The 11,086-nt window shown below is 46.4% G+C and overlaps 1 protein-coding gene across 1 annotated transcript in view; it reads left to right on the top strand.

The window, feature by feature from the left end:
- The first annotated feature begins 10,807 nt into the window (after nucleotides 1–10,807).
- LOC135821648 (uncharacterized) overlaps nucleotides 10,808–11,086 on the top strand; it is a 47,547-nt gene continuing 47,268 nt past the window's right edge. The window contains exon 1 of the mRNA XM_065334647.1: nucleotides 10,808–10,900. The gene's annotated coding sequence lies outside the window, so the exon portion shown is untranslated. The remainder of the gene's footprint in view (nucleotides 10,901–11,086) is intronic.

Here is an 11,086-nt window from a genome sequence, read left to right as displayed (position 1 = left end):
GAGCCAATTGTGAGCCTTGCCGGCGACACCGTAGTGGCTCAGCTTTTTCAGCAAGCCTTGATGCCATACACGATCAAAGGCTTTACTGAGATCGAAGAAACACGTTACAACATGCTTCCCCGCATCCCTAGCTGTGGATATCTGGTGGACGATCCGTGCGAGTTGCAGTTCGTCCCGTCTTGTTTCCTGAAGCCGGATTGGTTGGAGCGTAAGTGCGGTGCTATGTGATTGTACAGACGAGAGTGGACTATTTTTTCTTGTGTTTTGATATTATACTGAGCAGGGAGATGGGTCGGTAGTTGGTAGGATGGGAGGGGTTGCCCGACTTGGGGATGGGTGTAATAGTTGCGTCTTTCCAATCCTGTGGTATTTCTCCGGTTCTGAAGGACAGATTGTAGAGACTAGTGAGAGATGGGGAGATTTCCTTTGCAGTTTCTTTCAGGAGCCGAGTTTGGATGTTGTCAAAGCCTGTTGTGAGTAGTATAGAAATCCGAGCTCAAAGGAAAACCAAGACTAAGAGCTGAGACCCGAGCATCGACTGCCCTGACTGAACTGAAGTGAAAGAGAGAATGTATGTATGTATGTAAGTGTGTATTCTTTATTTTACTTCGCAAAGTCAAATGGGATCGTTGCCCAATAATATGATAGCGAAGGGGGGGGGGGGAATACATGAGCCAGAGCGTGCTAAAACATGACCACAGCTTTTTTGGAAAAAGTCGAGAAAATCGCGATTTGAATTCCGCAGCAAAGAATACGAAGTGCAGTGCAACGCGAGTCGCTGTTGTTTTTCTCCTCGGTCGACTGGACTGTTCCGGATGCATTTTCTTTGTTGCAAGTAAGTTTTTCAATTTGAGTTTGTATTCCATGTTGTGCTGAGTCGCCTAAAACTGATCGTCATCGATGTATCGACGGAAGAGCCTAGTGGTAGTACTGTACTGCGGAGCGGAAGAAGACGACAATCTCGCACTCCATGCGCAGGATGAATTATTTTGAGGATTTGGGTCGGAAACAGAAGGAAGACGATGATGGCTACAGCGACGATTCATTTGAGGGCAACACTTTCATCGAGCGTAAAAGAATTGATGCTGGTAGTCCCGCGATCTGCAGTGACGAGGAATTCTACTCTGATGACAACCTGGCAAGCGATTGGCATCGACACTGACTTGGGAGGTGAGTCGGCCGATGAATTGACCAGAATGGACATCGCTGCACATATCCGGGACAATGCCAGTATTGATTGCAAGTGCAAAAACATCAATGAACTTTGCTGCTCCCTCAACTTGCTCAAGTCAATAATTTGAGTACCCTTATGTGGAACATCGCTAGCACGAGCAGTAGGCAGCGAAAGCAGTACTCTCTGGCGAGCGGAGAAAAACGTGTGCAGATGGGCTTTTGTGTGGGGAATATGAGTGCGACGTTGAGTATGTTGAGGAAGACTGTGTGCAGCAGTGTATACTGTATATCTGAAAGTACAGGTGGAGTGTGATGGAGAGGACGTGGAGTGCAAACTTCTTCGGCCATCTACAGATATGGACAGTGTTTTCGCTGGCAGTTCTCCAGTGGTGGTCCAACCAGGAGGTATTTCGGACACCCAGCTCAGCTGCCTATAGATATTTTGGATGTGGCCGAGTACCTGTCAGCTCATGCTTTTCGACCCTGGACAGAGGAACTGACCCGGAAAGGATGAACCAAGGGACATATCAACAGCGTGCAAAAATGACAATCCCTTTGTCGTCCATAGAATTTCACCATTTCAACAGTGCTTTATATAATACCATTGTAGCGATCCTTGCAGAGAAACATGAAATGCATTGGGGGGTTTTCCCTTTTAGCTTCCCTTAGGTTACAGGAACGTTAAATTGGGAGTACCTCAGTACAACAAACCCTTTGCAATAGGACTGATCTGTGCAACATCAAGGAGAAAGATGGAAATGTGTGGTTTGTGTTTCTTAAAGAGGTATATGACTGAATGAATTGAGAATTATTCTCCTCTGAAACTTTTTCGCAGGATTGCACAGTCAATTTAAACCCCCAAAGGGAACGTGCCTGTAAATTTTGAGCGAAATCTGAGAGATCGACTTTCACACATACATACTTTGGCAGGGTTCTAGCCAAAGGGGGTAAGGGGGCACAGTGTCCCCTCCGCTGTTTGCGCCCCCCCCCCCTCCTGTGAAAAATTGCCGCCCCCTACTTATTTTTCGATTTTTCGTGTTTTCCAAAACAATATCGGGAAGTGGAAAGATGGGGTAATCAACTCCATTTCAAAACTATAGACGCGTAGGTTTTTTGAAATATTTCAAATTTGGCTGGAGCTTTTTGAGAATAGTTTTCGGAATATTGCTCAGGTCCGCTCCACAATTACTCTCATATAGTTTCTTAACGATTGGATAACAGACGCCCAATTTGGAGAAATTTATGCACAAAGTGATCGAAGATTTTATGTGGTACCTTTCTATGTTCTGTTTCTCTACATTACCATAATACTGGTGCAGTGTCGTGCAATGTTATCACATGCAACAATACAGCAGTAAGCAACAACACAGTCGGACGGAAGACTACCAAGGGTTCTCGACTCTTGGAGACATTCCTCTCCAACAGCAGGGAGATATTGCTTGTCGACGAGCCGCATGTGGATACGACGGGTCGCAAAGGAACCGTAGAATTGACTTTGTCGTAAATGTGTGGAAGTATAGACTTATTAGACACCCTTAGCAAACAAGGTTACGTTCCCTCAAACCAGTTAACAAGGTTATGTTGTAACGGTATTATCGTAAGGGGGAAAATACCGTGATTTGGGCTCGACCTTTTAGCAAGATGCACACTGTTTTTAGTACGCTGTTGCCACGAGAATAGCTTTTACTTCGCGCGGTACAACCATTTATGTCATCATATACGCGATACAAGGTGAAATTCGTTCGGACTATGCAATATTTGGCCAAAACACGTACCTTTGGTCACAACGATAAATCATCCCCCATAACGTTTTTACGCTGCAGCTTCAACGCTATTTGGGTGATCAAGGTACGAGTACCGTAAAAAATAGTGTTACCGTTGTTTGTTAAGGGTGTCTATTGAGTGGAGGCGGTAGTTTGTCAAAAGTAATGCCGTCAACGGTAGTGCGTGTCTGTCTGTCAAGATCGCAGACGGCTATATCTCACTTTTCATTATATTTTGTGTGCTTTGCATGCACAGTCTTCTTAACAACGGAGTTTCACACAATCTTCGCTTGTGCGCTCTCAAGTTTCCTACGGATTTTTCAAATGGCAACATCTTAAATTCAGGTGGTGTAAAGAATTATATTGCTTCAAGTAAGTAACCCTTTTATACCACATCATACATTCCAGGGCTTACCGGTGGCCAATAAGTCAGTGGCCAAAAGTGTGAGAGAGGAGAAAGAGTGAGGAAGAATTGGGTGGGCACGGCCTAGGGATTAATGACTACTTTAGTTTACGGGCAGAGGTGGTCGCTACAGGAGCACACAGAGTTGTGCAACAGCAGGGACATCTGGGATTTGAAGAGAGTAGGAGAAGAGATTTCGTAAAGCTGGGTGGGCAAGCAATTTTAAAAAGGTAATGAAGGGCTTTGTTCAGGGGAGAATGGAGACAGCAAGCAGGCCGCGGTGTTGGCAAGTGCCAAGTACGAGAGCGACGTAAATTATACGAATATTGTACGCTGCTAGCAGTATGCAGCGAGAGTATAATCATGTGATTGGGCATACTTGTGGCGCAGAGAATGTGCGAGGAGTATATGTTTAACTTTAAAGCGTGAACATAATGTTGTCCATTTGATGCGATGCAAAAGGTGGGAGTGTTCCAAGTGTGTGTAAATGGAAAGGTGGGGACATATTCTGGCGATTTTCCGCAGGAGTCGTTCTAGTCTGTCAAGGGAAGTGTGTGACAACGGTGTGGGAGCATTGCTCGCATGTGAGAATACAGGTAGTATGTATGTCTGATAGATGTGAGATAAAGAATCACTGGTGAGTGTAGACCTTAGACTATGTATTGAACATGCTCCGACCAATGGAGGTCATGCTGAAAGATTATTCTGAGGGGTTTGTGTTTTTGTGCTCCGGTAAGCCAACTATTCCTGAGGGTGATGTGGGATGACGGTTATTGTGGTGGACGGGAGGATGAGTGTTTTCTTTGTGGTAACTACCACGTACTGAAGCTGACAGGGCAGTTTGCTTTTTTTGAGCTCCGTAGTTTTTCGCAGGTTTTGTAGGAGCCAGCCGGCAGCAGGCCGGTCTGGAGCAGGGTAGGGACTGGATAGTTTAAAATTAGGTAGTAGATAGTTAGAGCGTTCCAAAATGCCCACGTCCGGTGAAAATCGCAGTTGGAATTCGGTCTCTCCAAAAGTTCTAAAGAGGAACACGGGGACTTTCCACGTTCCACTGCACACGAAAACCCTCGAAGTTGCTGAGGCCCTGATTGAACATGGCTACCCCGACCTGATATCCGTGCAGCTGTCTACAGTAACTTGAGCTGCAAGGCCACGTTTCATTCCCGAGACACTCTGACACGACTTTGCCGAAACGGTTTCCATCTCATGTCAGTGGAAGTGCACGTCACTCAACTGGTGCCTGATTCCCTGGAAATCCAAATCCACGTTGTGCCCATCTGGGTCCAAGACGACATTATTATCGAAAGCCTGGGTGTCTTTGGATCGGCCGTTGGGCCTCTTTGCCATGGATTTGTCAAGACGAAGTCAGGGCTCGCCATTGCCACTGGTAGCCCTTGGCGGATTATGCCGGCATAATATTTGGCCTAATCTGGGAATTTCATCAAAAAATTATGCTCCGGCACAATATACGGATTCCAACGTGTAAGGTCGGCATAATCTTTCGGTTCAGACAAAAATTATGCATAGTGGCATAATACAGCTTTGTCAGAAAGCCTGCAGATGTTTGTTTTTTTGAATACCCCAGTCCAAGACTCCTTGTCATAGCCCTTGGCGGATTATGCCGGCATAATATTTGGCATAATCTTGGGATTTCGTCAAAAAATTATGCTCCGGCATAATATGAGCCGCGCCAAGCTAAAAAGTGGCTTCGTGTTTTGCCAACAAATCGAGAAAATCACCAAAACGTCACAGTTGGCATAATTCTACTCGAGCGCGATCGCGAAAATATTCACTTTCCAGTTTGCAAGCGGATGAAGAGAGAAGCCTTTTTTTATGTTTGAGCAACACTTCTTCAGTGTTCCCTCTTTCATCGTTGTGGGGATTCCTCAGTGCTGCCAGAGATCGTAATGGAGCTTCTAGAGACTGTGGAGGTGAGCAGGATGACATTCTGTATCCGTGTGAGCCAAAATCTACTTGACGAGGAAGAGTCGCTCATTCATAGTGGCTGTGTTTCTTATCATGGCCACGACTAGAGTGGCGAGTGTAGCTATGGGGATACGTCTACAAGCCTTCCGACTATCATTCTGACAAGCGACCTGGTGAGTTGGCTTTTGCTGCGATGTTTCACTTTGTTTCGGCTACCTTCAATTTAGTGTTCATGACGTGGCGTACTGAATTCCAAAATTTCCTCGTTTCAAGGAAATAGTGCCACACGACGAAGCGATGCATTGACTCTACCTGCTAGCATATTGTTCCGTGGCGCCTTCTACTAGTATCCTTGGCAGGGAAGGAGAATGACATGGACTAGGACGGACAAAGGATCAGTGCCGCTTGTTAGCGATGTGCAGTCTACTGGACCTATACAGGTGCGAGGGCAGTACACCAATGGAGCTAGATCTCTGGCACAGCACTACGAGCTAAATGAAAGGATTAATTCATCCTGGCATAGGTGATTGGAGAGAGTATGACGGACTGTCTTGGTAAGATGCGACGTTCCCCAACGCAGCGAAATATCTAGTCACAACAACATCATGTTGAATGATATGAAAATTTGTATTGCGTAATAAAATGACATGAGTCATGATGAAAATTTAATGTAGATCTGTTATTTCTTCTTTCTTGGATCTTCTCATTAGAACACAAGTGCCCATTCTTCTTTTATTGCTTGCACACCTGCTAAGCTTTGTCTCTACTTTGTGTCCCATGTTTTCTTGGAGTTTGGGAAGGTCTTGGAATCCTTAGTGGCATTGATACCAGCCATTCTGTGACATGTGCACAATGTATGCTTATTTATGGCACATAAACATTTCAGATTGGCACCAAAATGATGGAAGTTGGATATATAGACATCACTTTGGCATGAAAAAAGAAATTTCCAAAAATTATGCCTAAGCCACCTTTTAGCTTGGCTCGACTCATATACGGATTCCAACGTGTAAGGTCGGCATAATCTTTCGGTTTAGACAACAATTACGAAGTCAGGGCTCGCCATTGCCACTGGTAGCCCTTGGCGGATTATGCCGGCATAATATTTGGCATAATCTTGGAATTTCGTCCAAAAATTATGCTCCGGCATATTATACGGATTCCAACGTGTAAGGTCGGCATAATCTTTCGGTTTAGACAAAAATTATGCTTAGGGCATGGCCGTGTGTGTATGCGTGGTTTCACAATCCTCTATGTACAGCGTGAATACATAGTGGAACCGAGCATAATTCAGCATAATTCAGCATATATGTTGGCATAATTGTGGCATAATCAAAAGCATAATTTGACGATTGGCCGAGCATAGTCCGCCAATGGCTAGCCACTGGTATCCGCTTCGCCACATTAGGGACCTTTCGCATTTGCTACGAATCGAATGCGAAACGAAAGTTTGATTCGGCTCGTATCGTTTCGTTGAAAACAGGATTCAGGTTTCGCAAGTCGTCATGCAAATGTGCATGGCAACTACGAATATGGCCAGTAGCTTGGCGTACGGGTGTTTACACACACACGTGCATGGATCATGGAATCAAGGGAAAAAGGTTTCCCGTATGTCACGTGATTGTCGCCTTGGAGTTGACCAATGACAGATCAAACAGCGTGGGCTGGAAAGCGCGGTCCTGCCTGCTCAAAGTAATGATGGAACTGGATCCGCTGCCCGTCGTCAAGTGACGACGGTCAGGAACGGATTCCACTGCCCGTCGTCACTTGACGACGGGCAGGAACGGATTCCACTGCCCGTCGTCACTTGACGACAGGCAGGAAGGGATTCCACTGCAAGTGACGACGGGCAGTAGCCACTGGACTGACTCTCTACTTCATGGTCTTTCATTGGTTACTAATAACATACCGTAAAAGTTCGTAAATAAGTACCTGCCCGAAAGAAATACCCCCTTCATTCTTTTGGCTCTGTCTGTTGAAGTCAAGTCGAGCCCGATAAACATACTGCCCGAAATAAGTACCGGTACGGTGCGTACATGCAGCACGTAGCATGTACATCGACATGAAAATGACTTCTCCACTACACACAAGTCAGGTCCGAAAGTTAGTTCGTGCCCGAAAGTCAGTACCCGCCCGAAAGTTAGTACGGGTGTGGTCACTAAATTCGAAAGTAAATACGTACTTATTTACGGACTTTTACGGTAACTACAAAAGTCTAAAGCAGAAGAGCGACTGTTTGCAACCACAACTGTCATCATGGGGCTCCAACAATTGATCTGGAACTGGGAGAAAAGAAGCCCCTTTGTTGAACGATATTGGCGATGTGAATGAGCTCCTCCGAAAAGTTGAAGGAGATCTTGCACGAGCCGGATGAGCCTCAACCAAAGCGCACAATGCTCAGCAACCTGCAGGACCCGCGCAATTTGCCGAGGTTTCCGATCAAGACCTTAGAAAAATCCGTAGGAACAGAACTGTCAGAATGCCCGATGCACAGTCGACAATGTCAATGGCACCACGAGAAAAAAAGCAAAATGGGCTACTACAAAAAACTGTAGATCTACCAGAAAACAATCACAAGACACAAAACACAATGCATGCAGGTGTGTCTAGTCTGTCATGTATCTCTTTATTTGGCTTGGGTGCACACGGGAAAACGTTCCAATCACTCATAGACATACTTGGCCAGTACCGCTGTTCATCCAGCTCTTGCCGCTATCGCGGTGTGGGCTGGATTCCGCGGTACTGCCCTCGTACTCGTGCAGGAACCTGTACGTACCTGGCAAAACATTTGTATCTGGCCAAATAAATGTGTACCTGGCCAAATAAATGTGTACTTGGCGGATTCGGAGCGCGCCACGAACGAAGAGGCTTCCATTCGTGAAAACGAGCTCTCCGCAGGGACTCTGACGAATCCTCGAACCCAGGTGGCGAATCAGCATTCGTTTCGTATCCGTACGCGGGGTGCGAAAGGTCCCTAATCTCTCTTCGCCCCAACATGCAGATTCCGGCGTATGTGAAAACATCTACGAACAACTTTTTTCGTGTACGCTACGAAGGCCAGCCTGCAACCTGTCGTAATTACGTAAATGCTCCCAACCGGGACACACCGCTGCAGCTTGCAAACTCGCCACAGGAACGACATACGCCAAGCAAACCGCGCACACCAGAACAAGCGCAACTGCAACTGTCGGAGTGCAACCTGGTGAACTTAGGCGGTGTTTACATGAGGCGTTTCAACCCGGGTCAGATTTCAACCCGCCATGTGCATAAAATGAATGGCGCGTTTACATGACGCATTGCGCTTGACCCGAGTTGAAATTTCGCCCCGGGTTGATTCAACCCGGGTCAAGAAAATCGTACAAACGTACTTCTGTGCGTATCTCGTGCCAGGTTTGAACGGCGCTGCAGAAGCAAATTTCGCGCGAACGGATTCACGTGACCATACTGGACTGTAGAAGTGGACTTTTGGCGGCATATCAGTATTTGACCCGGGTCAACTGTCTTCATGTAAACGCTCACCTCTTTTGTTTATCGTACAGACTTTCAACCCGGGCTGAACTCGACCCGGGTTGAAATTTCTCATGTAAACACAGCCTTACAGTACAGACCGGAATCCAAAATGAGTCGCCCGACTCGGCACGCTCCAGTAGCCAGGCAGCAGCAGGCCCAGCACCAGCCCGAGTACTCTCTCGAGTATTGGATGTAGTACGAGTGCAACTCCTGTGGGGTAAAATGTTGGAGAACCCGCAGTCAGCACTGAAGTGTTCGAAACGGATTTGAATTTGAAAACTACGAAAGTCGATGAGGGGACTACGGAGGTTACTTCAGCGTTGAAAAACCTGACCGATACTGAGCCAGACATGTCGTCTGCACAGGGATCGCTGTCAAGCATGACTGCACACCCCAGAACTCCCCTCGCGGACGTCGAAGTAGACACTGCAGAGCAAGATCTAGAACGGACAGAGCGACTCCTATCAAAAGTGGCATCAAACATCAACACCGAAGCGATCCACACTTGGTTCAGGCCTGAACGTCGAGGCAGGAATGCCAGCACTGAGTCCTCACCAGAGTTGGCAACTGGGGTGAAGAAGAAGGATTCCCGGAAACTAACAAATCTAGCTCCAGGCTCACGATTTAGTCCGCTTGCCAGAGTCTGATCGTGACTTAAAAAATGAAATAAAATAAATGCAGAACTATAACTATAATGTCACACCCACAGCACCACCTACCCCCTCGGTCCAGTCACTCAGTGTGGGATTTCTGAATGTGTGTAGTGTTCGGCGGAGGGTAGCAGAAGTTCAAACGTTCATCTCAACACGAGGCATTCATGTTCTCGCAATAGCCGAGACATGGTTGACCCCGGATGTGTCCGATAAGGAGTTGTCCATCCCGCACTTCAAACTATGCAGAAGAGACAGACCCGATCAGCGAGGTGGCGGAGTTGCTGTGTACGGTCATGAGTCACTGGCTGTTTGACAACGGGCCGATTTAGAGTGCGAGCTAGAGATGCTGTGGCTGGACATTCTAGCCCCGGGTCGACATGAAACGCTCCTCGGCTGTTGTTATCGGCCGCCAAATAGTTCTGCTGCCTACTGGACAGCACTGGATCAGAACATTGAGGAAGCTGTTCAGGGATGTCAGCAGTCCGCTGTGCTACTTGGCGACTTCAATGTTGATTTTAGCAATCCAACTTCTCCATCTGCATCCGCTTTGTACAACATACTTTCCCACTACAATCTCTGCAATTATGTTACATCTCCAACACGAGTCACGGCAACATCATCCACGATGCTAGATTTGTTCCTCTCATCCTCCCCATTGGATGGTACCTGTGAAGCAATACACTTAGACATAAGTGATCACTTTGCTGTGCCGGCCGGGCTGAGCATTCACACACACCAGCACGTGTCATCGTCAGTAAAAACCACGGTTCATTCGGTTCATAAGCAGAGGACACCCATATTATTCGTCATAAGATCAAAGTCACTGAGCGGAATGAATCCGGAGGAGTTTCACAAGAAACTGCTCTCAGTACTGTATTTGATCACAAAGGCGAACAATTGTACAAAGGCCAAGAACGGCAAATCATTCAAAAACAAACAGAACGACGACCAGCTAGCCGTGAACAGGAGATGGAACGCGAAAACAACAAAAGTGGCTTTCAAAAGGGATGCGCTGGTTGCTTGTTGCTTTTCTTTCTCGTTGCCAAGTCGATTTCTATTGTAACGCCGTTTGTTCCGGATTTTGTACCTGTACCTAGTGTGGTTGCCACCTGATATACATCATGAACATGTAAAACATATTATTGGTTATTCCAAGTGATATGATGTTGATGAGTGATCTGCAGACCTACGAAAACAACTTCAGATCAACAACTGGCTTCTTCTGTTTAAAAGAACAGGCTTATACGGAAACGGACAGCTTCTAGAACATTCAACTGCCTCACATAACTAGCACGAGAAAGAACAGAGAATTAAGCTTCACCCAAACGGTCCGGACGAGATAATAACTGATGGTTTTGTCTTCTTTCACATAGGTTTGAATGAGACCATTTGCCGGCAAAACTGTAGCATCATTTCCGACCTGGACAAATGCGATTTGTGTACCGGTTATCTGTACAACTACACTTGCATAGGTGAGTAGTGGTATTCGATTAGTACGTACAGTATACTGTATGAGGTGACTTCAAGAGTTCAAGTACCGCTTTGAGCCAAATTCTGACTTTGGGGCTAATAATATGGCCGAATTTGGACATTGTCTTAGCCGATCGAAAAGCCGATCAGGCAGAACCAATCGGGCCGATTTTGGAAATGCCTGAACA

Source organism: Sycon ciliatum, chromosome 7 (genome assembly GCF_964019385.1).
Source record: "Sycon ciliatum chromosome 7, ocSycCili1.1, whole genome shotgun sequence".
Taxonomy (NCBI): Eukaryota; Metazoa; Porifera; class Calcarea; order Leucosolenida; family Sycettidae; genus Sycon; species Sycon ciliatum.
The sequence above is the reverse complement of the archived record's forward strand: the minus strand, read 5'-3'. Positions and strand labels throughout refer to the sequence as shown.